We start from the raw sequence: 14660 nt of genomic DNA on the forward strand, positions 1-14660 counted from the left end.
TTACAACTGAAAAGCTGGAGGGAGTCAGGTTCTTGCTTCCCAGAGGTTTTACTTAGTTAAGATAGCCAGCTTCAGTGTACAACTGAAAAGCTGGAGGGAGTCAGGTTCTTGCTTCCCAGAGGTTTTACTTAGTTAAGATAGCCAGCTTCAGTGGAGAAGGTAGAAATTGCTTTGTGCAGTGAATCCCAGGTGGGGGGGGGGGGTCACTCAGGAAAGAAACCCATGCAAATTGCTGTGCAGGCACAACGAACAGAGGGGTAGGGAAGGTACAACATGTAATGTAATGTAATGTAATGTTAGGAATTGAGTGAAATAAATAATTCAAAAGCCTCATTATATCATTTGTGTTGACTGGTTAGATTTGTTTCTGTATTCTGTAATACCATACAGAACCAATTTTGAAATTAATATTTTAGATTTTGACAGTTTGTGTTTTGTTTAGGTTGCAATCAGCATCACAACTGAGTGGATCTATTTCCAAATTAAGCAGCTGCCCTTCAAGCCTGCCTAGTCCCAAGTGCAAAAAAGCCCAGCTTCATGGAACAAAATGTACTTAAATGGCCAGCTTTTACAGTGAATTTCAAGGATTTAATAAACCTGAAGTTCCCTGTATATAGCCATCTATTTTGGCAGGCCTTGAGATTTGTGGACAAAAATACACTATTTTTAATGTATCTATGTCTGTGAAAAGCAGTGTTCTTGAAAATAAAAATAAATGTAGGGATCTTTCTATAAAATGTGTTATGGGTATTCACTAGTGAAACCGAAATATATTTACAATTGGTTATTAGGGGATTGGGGGAGAAATGGCTCCTAAGGGTAGTAGCAGTATGGAGAGAGACGCAGATGTATCCTGAGTGACTGTAGGTAAACATTTGTGTGTCACTGAACAAGGTCAAAGGAGATATTCACAACTGTGGGCAGTACAGAAGTATCATACTCCTGTCACATTGGAGAGGGTGATGGATAAATGAACATGTAAAGTAGCAGAAAGCAAACGTGAGTAGTTTGGATACTGATCAGGACACAGTATAACTGACCCAATGTTTGCAGTGAGACAAATAGTGCGGATGAAGTAAGAGCCAAACTGGGCATACTTAGATTCAGGGAAAGAATTAGGCAAGTCTCCCAAATCGGTTTGGGCAGTCCTGTAGTGGTTTGAACTCTTGGAAATATTGGTATTCTTAGTGCAGGTTATGAACAAAGGCCCAGTGACACAAATACAGTGCTTGGAGTCAAAGAGCATTTCTGTTGGGAGTGGGTATGCCTCAGGGATCAGCTCTAAGCCTACTCCTGTTCATACTGGTAAATGACTGCATTATCAAACAGGTTGGAAGGAACAGATTAACAAAGCTACTGTATGCAGATGAAGCGGCATTTCAAGCAGACTTTGGACAGGAACTTCAGCAAATGACTGGGGAATGGAACAGAATGCAAAACAGAAGGCATATGGGATGAAATTGAGTACAGGCAAAACAGTGGTCATTGCAGCGAATGGGGGAATCAGAACATGACAACCGAGGTGGAAGGGAAAATAGTGGAATTGGTTAACAGCTTTGAGTACCCAAGAGGTGTGGTTAAGCAGAAGGGAAGTCTGAATTAGGAGGTCAAATAAAGTATCAGAGGCATTGCAGCCCACTGGCCCATAGTGTTAGGGGTAGTGTGTGACAGAAGAATAACAAAGAAGCTGAAAAGTAAGGAGTACACAATAGTGGTGTGAGCACTGACTGTGTATGACACAGACAACTGTCAGTGAACACAGAGCAGCTCAGGAAGGTTGAGGTGATGAAGATTGTTAGAAAAATATGTATTAGTAATATGCATTAAGCATTCGAGGTTTAAAAGGGTTAATACATTTATTCTGTTCACAATGCATTAATCTACACAGCTATTAGAAACTTAACAAGAAGCATTTGATTTCTGCTAATGTCAGAAAATAACAAGAAGTGTTTCATTTCTACTAGTGTCATGAGACTTAACAAAGAGTTATTGATTTTCTGCTTATGCCATGAGAAAATACACAGCTGTTAGAAGCTTTGATAAGGAGCCTAATGGATGCTTGAAAGTATAAACCGTAGTCAGCATTACTTGTACCTAAGCTAGAAATGCACCTTGAATCTAGGCAAAATGTAACATATATATTAGAACTGCACAATTGAAGAATTGAAAGTTTGTGGTGGGCTAAAATAAGCCCCAAGGCCAGGTTGTTTTTCTCAAATGCTTTGTAAATCAGCAGTTATTCTCAACTAGTCAGCAATTAGTCTAGTAACATTTTCTGTAGAACAATACAGAAAGCTGTGTCTAACTACGTCAGCAATAGAAGTAACATTTCTGTGTAACATGGAAAGAACTGTATAAAAATGCCATACTAATTATTAATGTCCAGACAAATCATTCTGCCTGCATGCTTTGTCTCCTTGTTGCAAGTTAATAAAGGGTGCCATACTTGAACCTTACATGAATTGGTCTTTGAAGTTTTTTCCTTTGACAGATTGGTCCTTCGAGCCGGAGCCCTCTCTTCACCTCGGATCAGACGGGCCAGGTGGTTGAAATTGTACGGGGAAGAAACCAAATCGGATCATCTTATTTGAAAAGCCCTCCGACTGAATTGTCGTACAAAAGAGGCCATCCACTTTCTGATCTACGACTGAAGGACGGGTCTCCGCGAATCAGGTGATCAATCATGTAGGCTCAGGTAAGGTGAATCTACTTTTTCCTGTTTTCTGTTTTAGATCAGGGACTATATTTGTATTGTTTTTGTCAAGACTGTATTTTTGCTTACAAGTCAGGGACAGAAAAGATTACTTTCTTGTCATAGATCAGGAGAAATAGAATAAGTAGGCAGTCATTCTGAAGAGACTATAACAAAATCCGTGGTACCATGTTAAAAAACTAAGAGGTTACGTAACGATCAAAAGGGTATAACAAAATGGGTAATAATTGCACAAAAAGACCCCAAAATCTGCCGTTAACAGAAGATGCAAAATACATGCAGTCGCAGCGCGCCAACAATATTAAATATTATTCAAAATGGGTTAATAAATATGAATTTGACTGAAAATTAGAAACATCCTCGCTTATCAAACTTGTTAAACAGCTCAAAACCGATTTCAAAGGTCGGGTAAAAAAGCAACGTAAAATAGGAATTCCTCAGGCACACAGGTGGATTGAGGAAGTAAACCATAGGGAACAAAAGAACAAAAATTCAAAAGCAATGTTTTTAGATAAGGAGGACGATAACTTAGTAATAGCATCAGCCCCTCCACCTCCCTTACCAGAATATGAAGCAAGTGAACAGGTTAGTCCACCCCCACGATATCCTGTGGTCACTGAAGAAAGAGGCATTATGAAAATAAAACTGTATATTAGAGATCCCATCGGGAACAGGTCTCGAACAAGGGCAGGTAACTCAAATGAAGGCATCGAATTATATCAAATGGTTAAGAATTCACGATCTATGAGTGAAGAAGAAATATGCCCACTTATAGAAGTACCCAACCCTCAGGCAGGTCAGGACAATCAGGACCCAACTATTTTAGTGTATAGACCTTGGACTCCGGAGGATATCCGGAAAGCCACTGAGGGCATCCAAAAGTTAATTTTAGAAAATTCTCAGAAGATTTGCAAGGAATGAGGCTAAGTTATAACCTAAATGGAGAAGAGGTAGAAAAAGTAGTTAGACAAATTGTGGGGCCAGATTGGCACATGATTAGTGGCAACTGGAATCCCCGTGACATTGCACAAAGACCCCTCTCACATAGCAATGCAGAATTAGACAACTGAGTAAAAGGTCTTACAGACTGCATCTCTGAAACATGGAAGCCTAGGGCAGACTGGACTTGCATTAATCAATGCATCCAACAAGAAGGTGAAACTATTGACTGGTATTATGCCAGACTATTAGAATGTTTTAATAACCACTGTGGAATGCAGGTTTCTGAAGATCAAACACAAGATTCCCCATATGAACAGCAGTTAAAGAATGCATTTTTAAAGGGCAGTATTGCACCTATAAGCAGTTTTATTACAAAACACATGGTAGACCATCGTACGAGCAGGTTACAGTCATTACTTGAATATGCTAGGCATGCCGAAAGGCATTTTAATAGCAAAAAGAAAAAGAAAGCTCAAGTATTTTCTGTAGAAGATGGAGCAGAAGTTTATGTAGTACAGTCCGGGAAAAAGGGCAAGAAAAATGCACAGGGAAACAAACAATCTGATCAATGATCAGAGGACTTTGAAGGGCGAAAGAAAAGGGATGAATGTTTCAAATGCGGTAAAAAAGGACACTTGGCAAAGTATTGCAGGAAAAACAAGAAGGCAACTACGGAAGACAAGGAGGGTGAGGAGTGACTATATGGTAGTCAGGAATCACTAGAAGGGGATAGCAAAGAAAGGACAAATGAGAATGTGATAGAAGGAGTAGAGGATGTGACAGAAGAGATAGAGGAAGTGCAAAAAGTTATTTACAGTGAAGAAAATGAAATATTAGACCTAGCTTTATTGAGCTTGGAGCTCTATTTAGCAGACACAAAAGCAGAAGTTACACTCTTGGTAGAAGGGAGGGAAGTCAAATTCTTGTGTGACTCAGGGGCATCATGAACCCTGATACATCCCTCCAAACTGCCAGAAAACACAGAGTCACCTGATTACATACTGGTAAAATTAGCTAATGGACAGCCCCTCTCCTGTAATATTGCAATAACTAATCTAGTTTCAGGATTGACTCAGAAAAGCAAAATTGTTGTTTCTACAAAATGCCCAGTAAACCTCTTGGGCAGAGACCTCATGCAACTATTTGGTATAGCAGTAGTCCAAACCATGCAGGGTATGGAAGCACGGCGACAAATTGATACCTTTGCAGTGCAATCGGAGGGTGAAATGTTTTATTGGTACAGCCAGGACTTGGTTACGACTGGTCCAGGGACTGTGACCGAAGAATTAATGAATGTAGCCATCAGCAAGTTCCCCTCCCTTGACACTGATAAGCAACATCTATTGCACTGTACCCTGTATTATTGTAACACACCAGGACCTGACAAGGAATATGAGCAAGAACTGTTTAAAAATCATGCAAACAGATTGATATTGCGTAACCTGTACTGGGACACAGAAGGGAACAGTGTAGCAAGCTGTTCATTGCCCCAGGAGTTCTTTACACTTTATAAATCTAATTGATTACCACATGTTAGCTTAACCAAGAACAAAAATACAGAATGGGCACACCTAGGACAAAAAGTCACGAGATGGGAGAAACAGACAGAATTAGAACTGTCAGAACAGGTAATACAAGTACAGAAGTTGAATTCGATAACTCAGACCCACCCAGCCGTGCACTTGCAGTCTAGCAAGGACAGCTGATGCACTCCTATTAAAGGAGGAAGAGAATGCCTTACAAGATATACCAGAGACTCTCTGGTCAACGGGAAAATCAGATGTAGGACTTATTCGTACAGCGGGACCAGAAACTATCACGCCAAAGTCAGCATTCAGACCACAAAAAAGACAGTATCCCTTAAGAAAGGATGCAGAGGCAGGAATAAAGCCTATTATAGCAGCCTTACGTAAAGGGAGAATACTGGTAGAATCTCCTGAATCACCCTTATTTCCAGTTAAAAAAGCAAATGGAGAATGGCGTATGGTCCAAGATTTAGAAGTTGTAAATGATGCAGTAATACCAAGGGCACCTACGGTGCCAGACCCACACACCCTGTTGAATGATTTAAAACCTCAACAGAAGTATTTTTCTGTGGTAGACATCAGCAATGTGTTCTTTTCGATACCGATACACCCTGACAGCCAGTATTGGTTTGCATTCACATTTCAGGGGAAAAGGTATACATATACGCGACTACCACAGGAGTATTCATAGGTTCATAGGTTCATAGGTTAGTACTAAGCTAACTGCCCTTGCGAGCCATTTTAAGCCTAGCCAGTTATCCCTTGTGAGACTCAAACCCTGCATCTTGTGTTTGTAAGGCAAACACCTTAACCATTAGGCCACCCTCCCAATCCCATGTAAGTCCAACAATATTCTCACAAGAAATAGGTTCATAGGTTCATAGGTTCATACTAGGCTATCTGCCCAAGGGCATTTATAAGCCTAGCCCATAGTTATGTGGCTTTCCCTAGTTTGAATTAAAAAAACTATAATTATTTTGCTGCTGTGCCTCTGTCAAGCAGTGGAGCAGTAGTATGGGGGGGGGTATGGCAAGCAACTTGATGGGATTCACCCCACCAAGAGGCAGTCAGATTTTACTTTATGTTTATGACATCTTGCTGGCGGCCCCCACCCAGCAAGATTGTAGAGAAGATACCATAGCGCTATTACGATTCTTAGCCGCTGAAGGACATAAGGTAAATAAAAGTAAACTGAAGCTTTGGAAAAAAACAAGTCAAATACCTGGGATATGTAATATCCAAGGAAGGTAGAACATTAGATGAGGACAGAAAAGTAGCAATTTTGCAAGCACCAAAACCCACTACCAAGAAGGAAATTATGTCCTTCCTGGGTACAACTAATTTCTGCCGGGGCTGGATTCCAAACTATGCTTTGGAATCTGCACCTCTGACTGACCTCATATATAAGAAGCCTATGGCAGCACAGGATTTATTACAATGGACACCAGAAGCAGAATCTGCTTTCTGCAAACTGAAGCAGTTAATAGCATCCTCATTAGTTCTAGGATTACCAAACTACCATAAATGTTTTTTCCAAACTGTAGATTTTAAGCAAGGTTATATGACATCAGTGTTAACACAACAGCATGGGGATAAGCAACACCCCAATGCTTACTATTCATCACAACTAGACCCAGTGGCACGGTCCTTACCCCACTGTGTACAAGCAGTAGTTGCAGCTGCAATGGCAGTACAGGCTTCGGCCTCAGTAGTTTTATTCCACCCTCTCACTTTGAGAGTGCCTCATGCAGTCGCGATTATTTTACTACAAGAAAAGGTGGCATATCTTTCCCCTGCTAGGCATCTTTCCTGTATGACTATATTGTTGAGCCAACCTCACATGACAATTGAATGATGCACGACTTTGAACCCTTCTACCTTGCTCCCAACCCCATGCAGATGGCACACCACACCGCTGCCTGCAGGTAATTGAGCAAAAGACACTACCTAGAAAAGATCTCACGGATGTCCCCTTGGATAATGCCGAGGTGACATACTACATGGATGGTTCGTGCAAAAGGGGTCCTGCAGGACAGAACCTAGTAGGATATGAAGTAGTTTCTGACACTAAGATTATAGAAGCAAAACCTTTACCACACAACTTATCTGCACAGGCAGCAGAACTGATTGCCTTGACACAGGCATCTACCTTAACAGAGGGTAAATGTGTAAACATTTTTACTGACAGCCAGTACGCTTTTTCTACTGTACATGTTTTTGCGCAACAGTGGAAAAACCGAGGAATGATAACATCTACTGGCAAACCTATAAATCATGCACAGTTTATTTTAGATCTTTTAGAATCTATTCAGTTACCTCAGAAAGTAGCCATTTGTAAATGCACAGCTCACACCAAGCAACAAGATAGGATTTCAAAAGGTAATGCAAGAGCTGATACAGCTGCAAAACAAGCAGCTACAGAAGTATTTCTTTTAAATGAGGAACTACAACCATCTGAGATTTTAGACTTAGAAATGTTAAAAACAATGCAGACACTCACTACGCAAGCTGAAAAACAAAGATGGGTAAAACGAGGAGCAATTCTCGAAAAGGGGTTGTACATCTCTAAAGAAGGGAAACTGATACTACCATCTAGTTTGTTTAGATATGCTGCTTTGTTGAGCCATGGGCGGTGCCATGTCTCAACAGGGGGGATGATACAGCTGGTGAACCAGGTGTTCACAATGTATGGATTTACAAACTACTCTAAAAAATTTTGTTTGTGTCAAATTTGCAACAAACATCATGCACAAGGGGCGTTAAAACCCAAGCAAGGGAGTTTCCCTACATCACCATATCCGTTTCATACTATCTGTATGGATTTCATAGAATTGAACAAGTGTGAAAATAAGAAGTATTGTCTTGTCATTGTAGATATGTTTTCCAGATGGGTGGAAGCCTTTCCAACCAAATATCCAGATGCAGCCATGGTAGCAAAAGTACTTGTCAAAGAAATCATCCCTAGATTCGGCATTCCGGAAAGGATCTACAGTGACAATGGTACACACTTTGTAAACCAAACCATACAGCAGTTAAGTAAGCATTTTGGTATTTCTTTAAAAAATCATTGTGTATACCATCCGCAATCTGCAGGGCTAGTTGAGAGACATAATGGTATATTGAAAAACAAATTAAGAAAGTTAATAGCTGAGACAGAAAAGAACTGGCTGTATTGTTTGCCCCTGACGCTGTTGAGCATGAGAAGTGTTCCGACTGCAAAAGGATTGACTCCTTCTGAAAAACTATTTGGAAGGGCTTATTATACACCCCAATGGAAACTTCTCATGTCCTCAGACCAGGAAGCTGATTTTACACTAGCTGAATATATGAAGAAAGTCATGAATTCTAAACATTTGTTGCAGTGAAATTCTGTTTCAGATAAAGAACAAACCGAAACATCGGACGTGGCAGTGATCCCCGGGGAGTGGGTGTGGGTGAAAAATATAAAGAAGAAGAATTTGTCATCACCAAGGTGGGAAGGTCCATACCAGGTGCTTCTTTCGACACCCACTGCAGTCAAGATAGCAGAGCAAGCTTCGTGGATCCACCTGATGCACTGCAAACTAGTTAAGAACTTTGAACTGGACAAAAATCTTACCTCTCCATCGGGGCCCTCAGCACAAAGTCTGGTTACAAAGGGGGGTCAGATCAATAGGTCTGATCCATCTCAACCCCAGTGAAGAAACCATTGGTGCTGAAGGTCCTATTAGGGCAGAGAGTAAGAACACATGTCTGAAATAAAGATGACAGGATCCAGTAAGATCCAGATGTACCTATTCGGAAGAGTCAGAGAAAACAGGAATACAGAACAACAGTTTCCTCAGAAGTATTGCATAATCATCCTGTTGACTGCACTAGTGACAATAATATTTTTGTTGTGGCCATTCCTTTTCCCAGCCACACAAACTGAACTGAATAAACGTGGAGAAATGCACGTAGAGTGGCACCCAAACTTCAACACTTACCAGGCAATTAAATATGTGTACGCTGAGACCTTCAATGTTTTGAATTGCTGGATTTGCACAGCTTTGCCAACAGCATACAGGGGGTTATTGTTAACTTCAGTCCCCCTAGGAGCCAACAAGACCTGGGAAAACTTAGTCTATGATACATCAGATGTCACATCACAAGATAAAGTAGCATTACACTTGTCTGTTTGACAGAAGGGGACTCTGTGTTTTTACAAAAATGATACAGTTCAGGTGGGTTGGAGCAATTGCAATGTGACTGTTCCCCATAGATGCTACAATAAAATTGACAACACAGGTTCCTATTGCAACACAAGCTATGATTCATTTTTTTGAACTGATGCATAGGACAACTGATGAGGTAAAACATAATGCTGACCTCTATAAACAACTGATTATAGTTGACAAAAAAATTTCATTCAGAGCCAGGGCATAGTAAAGTTACTACCAAAGTAGAAGACTGCTACTTTGTATGTGGTAGGAAAGCATATAAGTGGTTACCTGAGAATTAGTCCGGCAGTTGTTATTTGGGGTACTTGGTTCCGGCCATATGACACACAGCAGTTTTACCTCAGGGGAAAATTTGGAATGTTCGACGAGAAATCAAGAAACCTGTCAACCCAGTGGGGCAAATCAATGCGGGCTGGAAAAACCATCATGTTGTAAACCTAGGGAAAAATGGACTGTCACATATGGACTTGGGTGATACCATCCTCTCGTGGCAGGTGTTTTGCCAGCATATGGAGCAACAAAATCAATCTGGGAACTGAGAAAACTGTCTAAACTTCTCAAAATAATGACCAATGCAACCTTTTCCACTCTAGAATTGGTGACTGATGAACTGACTGCCATGAGAACTGTAGTGCTTCAAAACCGCATGGCTCTTGACTTCACCCTAGCAGCGAGAGGAGGTACTTGCACTTTAATCCAGGAGGAGTGCTGTTCATATATTCCTGACCACAAACACAAGATAGACAATCACCTTGAGGTAATTCAGCAGGTGTTGGCTATGACCAAGCCAGGACCAAATCCACTAACGGACTTTTTCCAGAGATTGTTTGGGGGGTGGGGCAGTATCCTAATGAACATCCTGATTGCCATCTGTGTAGGAATGATCCTGCTGGTGGTATGTGTGTGTGTTGCTGCATCCCCTGCATGAAAAGACTGATTAAAGACTTTATAGACATGTCAGTTTCAGAAACCTTATACCAAGGTGCTGAACTTGAAGAATTGCTAAAAAAATTGAAAATGCTTTCATAAGTTTAAACTGAATGACTCTCTTAACTGCAAATCATGAGTAGGAAGAGGTTAGGGGAAGAAAAAAAACCTGTTTATGTTTATTTTGAAAGTAGAATAAAAGTATTAAAAGGGGGGAAATGTTAGAAAAATATGTATTAGTAATATGCATTAAGTATTCAAGGTTTAAAAGGGTTAATACATTTATTCTGTTCACACTGCATGAATCTGCACAGCTATTAGAAACTTAACAAGAAGCATTTGATTTCTGCTAATGTCAGAAAATAATAAGAAGTGTTTCATTTCTACTAGTGTCATGAGACTTAACAAAGAGTTATTGATTTTCTGCTTATGCCATGAGAAAATACACAGCTGTTAGAAGCTTTGATAAGGAGCACAATGGATGCTTGAAAGTATAAACTGTAGTCAGCATTACTTGTACCTAAACTAGAAATGTACCTTGAATCTAGGCAAAATGTAACATATATATTAGAACTGCACAACTGAAGAATTTAAAGTTTGTGGTGGGCTAAAATAAGCCCCAAGGCCAGGTTGTTTTTCTCAAATGTTTTGTAAATCAGCAGTTATTCTCAACTAGTCAGCAATTAGTCTAGTAACATTTTCTGTAGAACAATACAGAAAGCTGTGTCTAACTATGTCAGCAATAGAAGTAACATTTCTGTGTAACATGGAAAGAACTGTATAAAAATGCCATACTAATTATTAATGTCCAGACAAATCATTCTGCCTGCATGCTTTGTCTCCTTGCTGCAAGTTAATAAAGGGTGCCATACTTGAACCTTACGTGAATTGGTCTTTGAAGTTTTTTCCTTTGACAGAGATGAAGTGCCTGAGATATATGGCAGGATGTATGTGTGGGGCAGACAAGGAAATGAGGACATTCAAGTGGAAATCAAAGTAGTCCCAGGTGTAGGGAAGGTCAAGGAGAGCAGATTACAGAGGTTCAGATGTGCAGGAAAGCAGAAGGAGAGCTGAGAAAGCAGTCATGGGACATGCAGGAAGAATGCAACAGCAGATGAGGATATCCAGTCAACAGATATATGGGTGGTATATAGTAGCAACATGGTTTTTGTTTGTTTGTTTTGCTGCTGCATGTTATTCTGATGTTTTTTTTTTTTTTGTGCTGCTGCATGCTATTTTGGTGCTGGATAACATACCAGGTTGCCTACCGGCTAGCTTGAAACATCAACTGTCAGGCCCCTTACAAAAGCTATTCAACACTAGCCTCAATTAGGCTTTGTGCTGGATGAATGGAGAACAGTAACAGACATTCTATTGAACAAAGGTGAGGTTATAATAGACTCAGGTAATTACAGAAACAAATGCCTGACAGGCCTCATCTGTATGGTTATAGAATGGATCAGTGTGGAACTAATAAATAGGGATATACGTGACCTAAAGATTCTTGACCCATCCCAGTTTGGATTCATCAGGAGTAGGTCCTGCTTACTTAACCTTTCTGACTTCAAAAATATCACTGAGGCAATGGATAAGGACAAATCAATGCAGACTGCTTATCTGGACCTTGCAAAAGTGTTCAACGACATACCAGTCTCAGGCATCATATATAAACCCTCCTAGCTAAATGTTGGCACACTAACAGAACACAAAAACATTAAAATTGGGTGGCTTGATCTCTTCCAAAACTCCTGTCACTAGTAAAGTGTCCTAAGTTTCAGTCCTTGGGCCACTTCTCTTTGGCATTCACTTCATGAAGGTTACAGCTACTGTAAAGGGATTGTAGATGACTGCACACTTAGTGTCATCATAAACTCCCCATGAGGACACCAGGATCCTACAGGAGGGCCTGTCCCAAACAAATAGTTGGTGTAAGTATCACATTTATAACACCACCCTGAAAACTGATCCCATAGAGCTCTGGGTATCTAAGCTGACAACAAACTGTCCTTTCATTACCTCATATCCACTACTGTATTGTAGTCCTTTTCTATTACACAACTTGTATCAAAGTGTATAATGTCTAGATCCATGGATGTAATAGCTCCTTTGTACTTGGCACAAATTAGGCCTGTCACTGAGTATAATGCCCCTTTCAGTATATACCTGCCTGAATACTTGTCACAGCTGGAATGACAACAATGCTTTCTCAACAGAAAACAAAATCATTGGCTTAAATCATTAAAACTAAGTGGACCATCTTAAAGCCTTGTCTTTCTCTTCTTGGTATCATACAGGCTACTGACAGGCAGCTTCTGCCTTGTATACAGAGCATCAACAGACCCTGTTCTGTCAGAGCTATTACACACTGGGAAGTCCAGTGACATCAGAAACACCTTCTCAAGGAAACTCAATCTCTTTTGTAAGATTAATAGAACATGCTAGAGGGATAAATATGCATTGCAGAGAATACCACTTCTATGGAGGTGGTGAAACATGTAATTATCCCACCATATACTTATTTGGCCTGTCTTTTGAGTTTCATATTGCAAAATATAAGAGCAAATAATTACTGTGGGAATGCAGGGCTAGGCTTCTTAAGAACCTCACAGATCACTAGCCAAGCAAGTACCTATGAACCTATTACTTGAATAGTTTAGTATATGTATCCTTTTCTTTTGAAAATGAAATATGAAACATGCAGAATTTTTGAAAATATCATTGATTTAATAATGCTTTATGCAGTACAAAAATGATTACATTTAGGATAATGTAAGATATTTGAGGCATACATTGACTGTACTGAGTGAGTTTAGTGGTTAACCTTCAGAAAAGCAAACTTACTGTGTCAGTACATTCTTCTAACACTTCTACATGTACCCAGGAGTAGAATGTTAGAATATGATGGTGCATCGGTCTTTGACTGCCGAAATGTAAAATGTTGGGCTTCTTCTAAGTTTTTAACATGTCATTGCAACAAGCAGCACATGAAGTTAAAATACACACACATACACACACACACACACACACACACACACACACACACACACACACACACACACACACACACACACACACACACACACACACACACACACACACACACACACACACACACACACACACACACACACACACACACACACACACACACACACACACACACACACACACACACACACACACACACACACACACACACACACACACACACACACACACTCACAGACACACACACACACACACACACACACACACACACACACACACAGACACACACACACACACACACACACACACACACACACACACACACACACACACACACACACACACACACACACACACACACACACACACACACACACACACACACACACACACACACACACACACACACACACACACACACACACACACACACACACACACACACACACACACACACACACACACACACACACACACACACACACACACACACACACACACACAGGAAGAGAATGCTGATGGTGTAGTGCTATTTCTAGGATATAACACTGTTCCAGAAAATGTTTGTGGGATAGAGATTTGCTCCATGTGTAAGTTCCTCTTTGCAGTGAAGGAAGAGAGTATTCACATTAAGGCAGTTCTGGTCAGGAGTCAAGTAGCCATGTTTACAGTGCCAAGGAGCCAGGCTACTGTGGAGGGTTATCATGTTCAAAGAAGTCCTCCGTAGATCATGTACCTTCTGAAACATCTCTAACGGAGTTAATGTTGTAGTATTACTACAAACGAGCACATTTCATACTGTACTTTAGGGACCCTGGTTTCATACTGCACTGCAGGGACCCTGCTTTCATACTACACTGCAGGGACCCTGGTTTTGTACTGCAGAGCTCTGGAACTACATCAGTGGTTCTCTGCAGTTGTGCAGCATCAGTTGCTGAGTGGTAAGTTTTCTGCTGACATACCTAGGGTACATCCCTGGCTTTTGGTCACTATCTGTGCAGACTTAACATGTTCTTCCTCTACCTGTGTGGGTTTTCTCATAACATTCCAGTTTTCTAAAACCTCCCAAAAATATGCTGGTTGATTGGTAACATTAAATTGTCCATATATACACCCTTGTTCTTGTGGCCTGGGTCTTTGCCATTAAGGATCCACAGACCAACCCATTTAAACATTTAACATATAAGAGATACAATAATTAAAAAAAGAATACTTAGTATGAAGTAGAGTAACATTAGCAGTACAGTAACGTCATTCCCAATATTCAGCACTCAAATCCAGAGCAAAAGAAATGCAGTGTTACGTGCCACTCAGTGGGATTTCACAAAACAGCTTTTTTGCAGCCTACTTACAAATACATCTTAC

The 14660-nt window shown here is 40.5% G+C and overlaps 1 protein-coding gene across 1 annotated transcript in view; it reads right to left on the minus strand.

The window, feature by feature from the left end:
- Positions 1-14660, minus strand: part of DOCK8 (dedicator of cytokinesis 8) — a 1731107-nt gene that overhangs the window by 557761 nt on the left and 1158686 nt on the right. The gene's annotated exons all lie outside the window — the stretch shown is intronic.

Source organism: Protopterus annectens, chromosome 2.part2 (genome assembly GCF_019279795.1).
Source record: "Protopterus annectens isolate FY-2018-M chromosome 2.part2, PAN1.0, whole genome shotgun sequence".
In the NCBI taxonomy this organism is placed as follows: Eukaryota; Metazoa; Chordata; order Ceratodontiformes; family Protopteridae; genus Protopterus; species Protopterus annectens.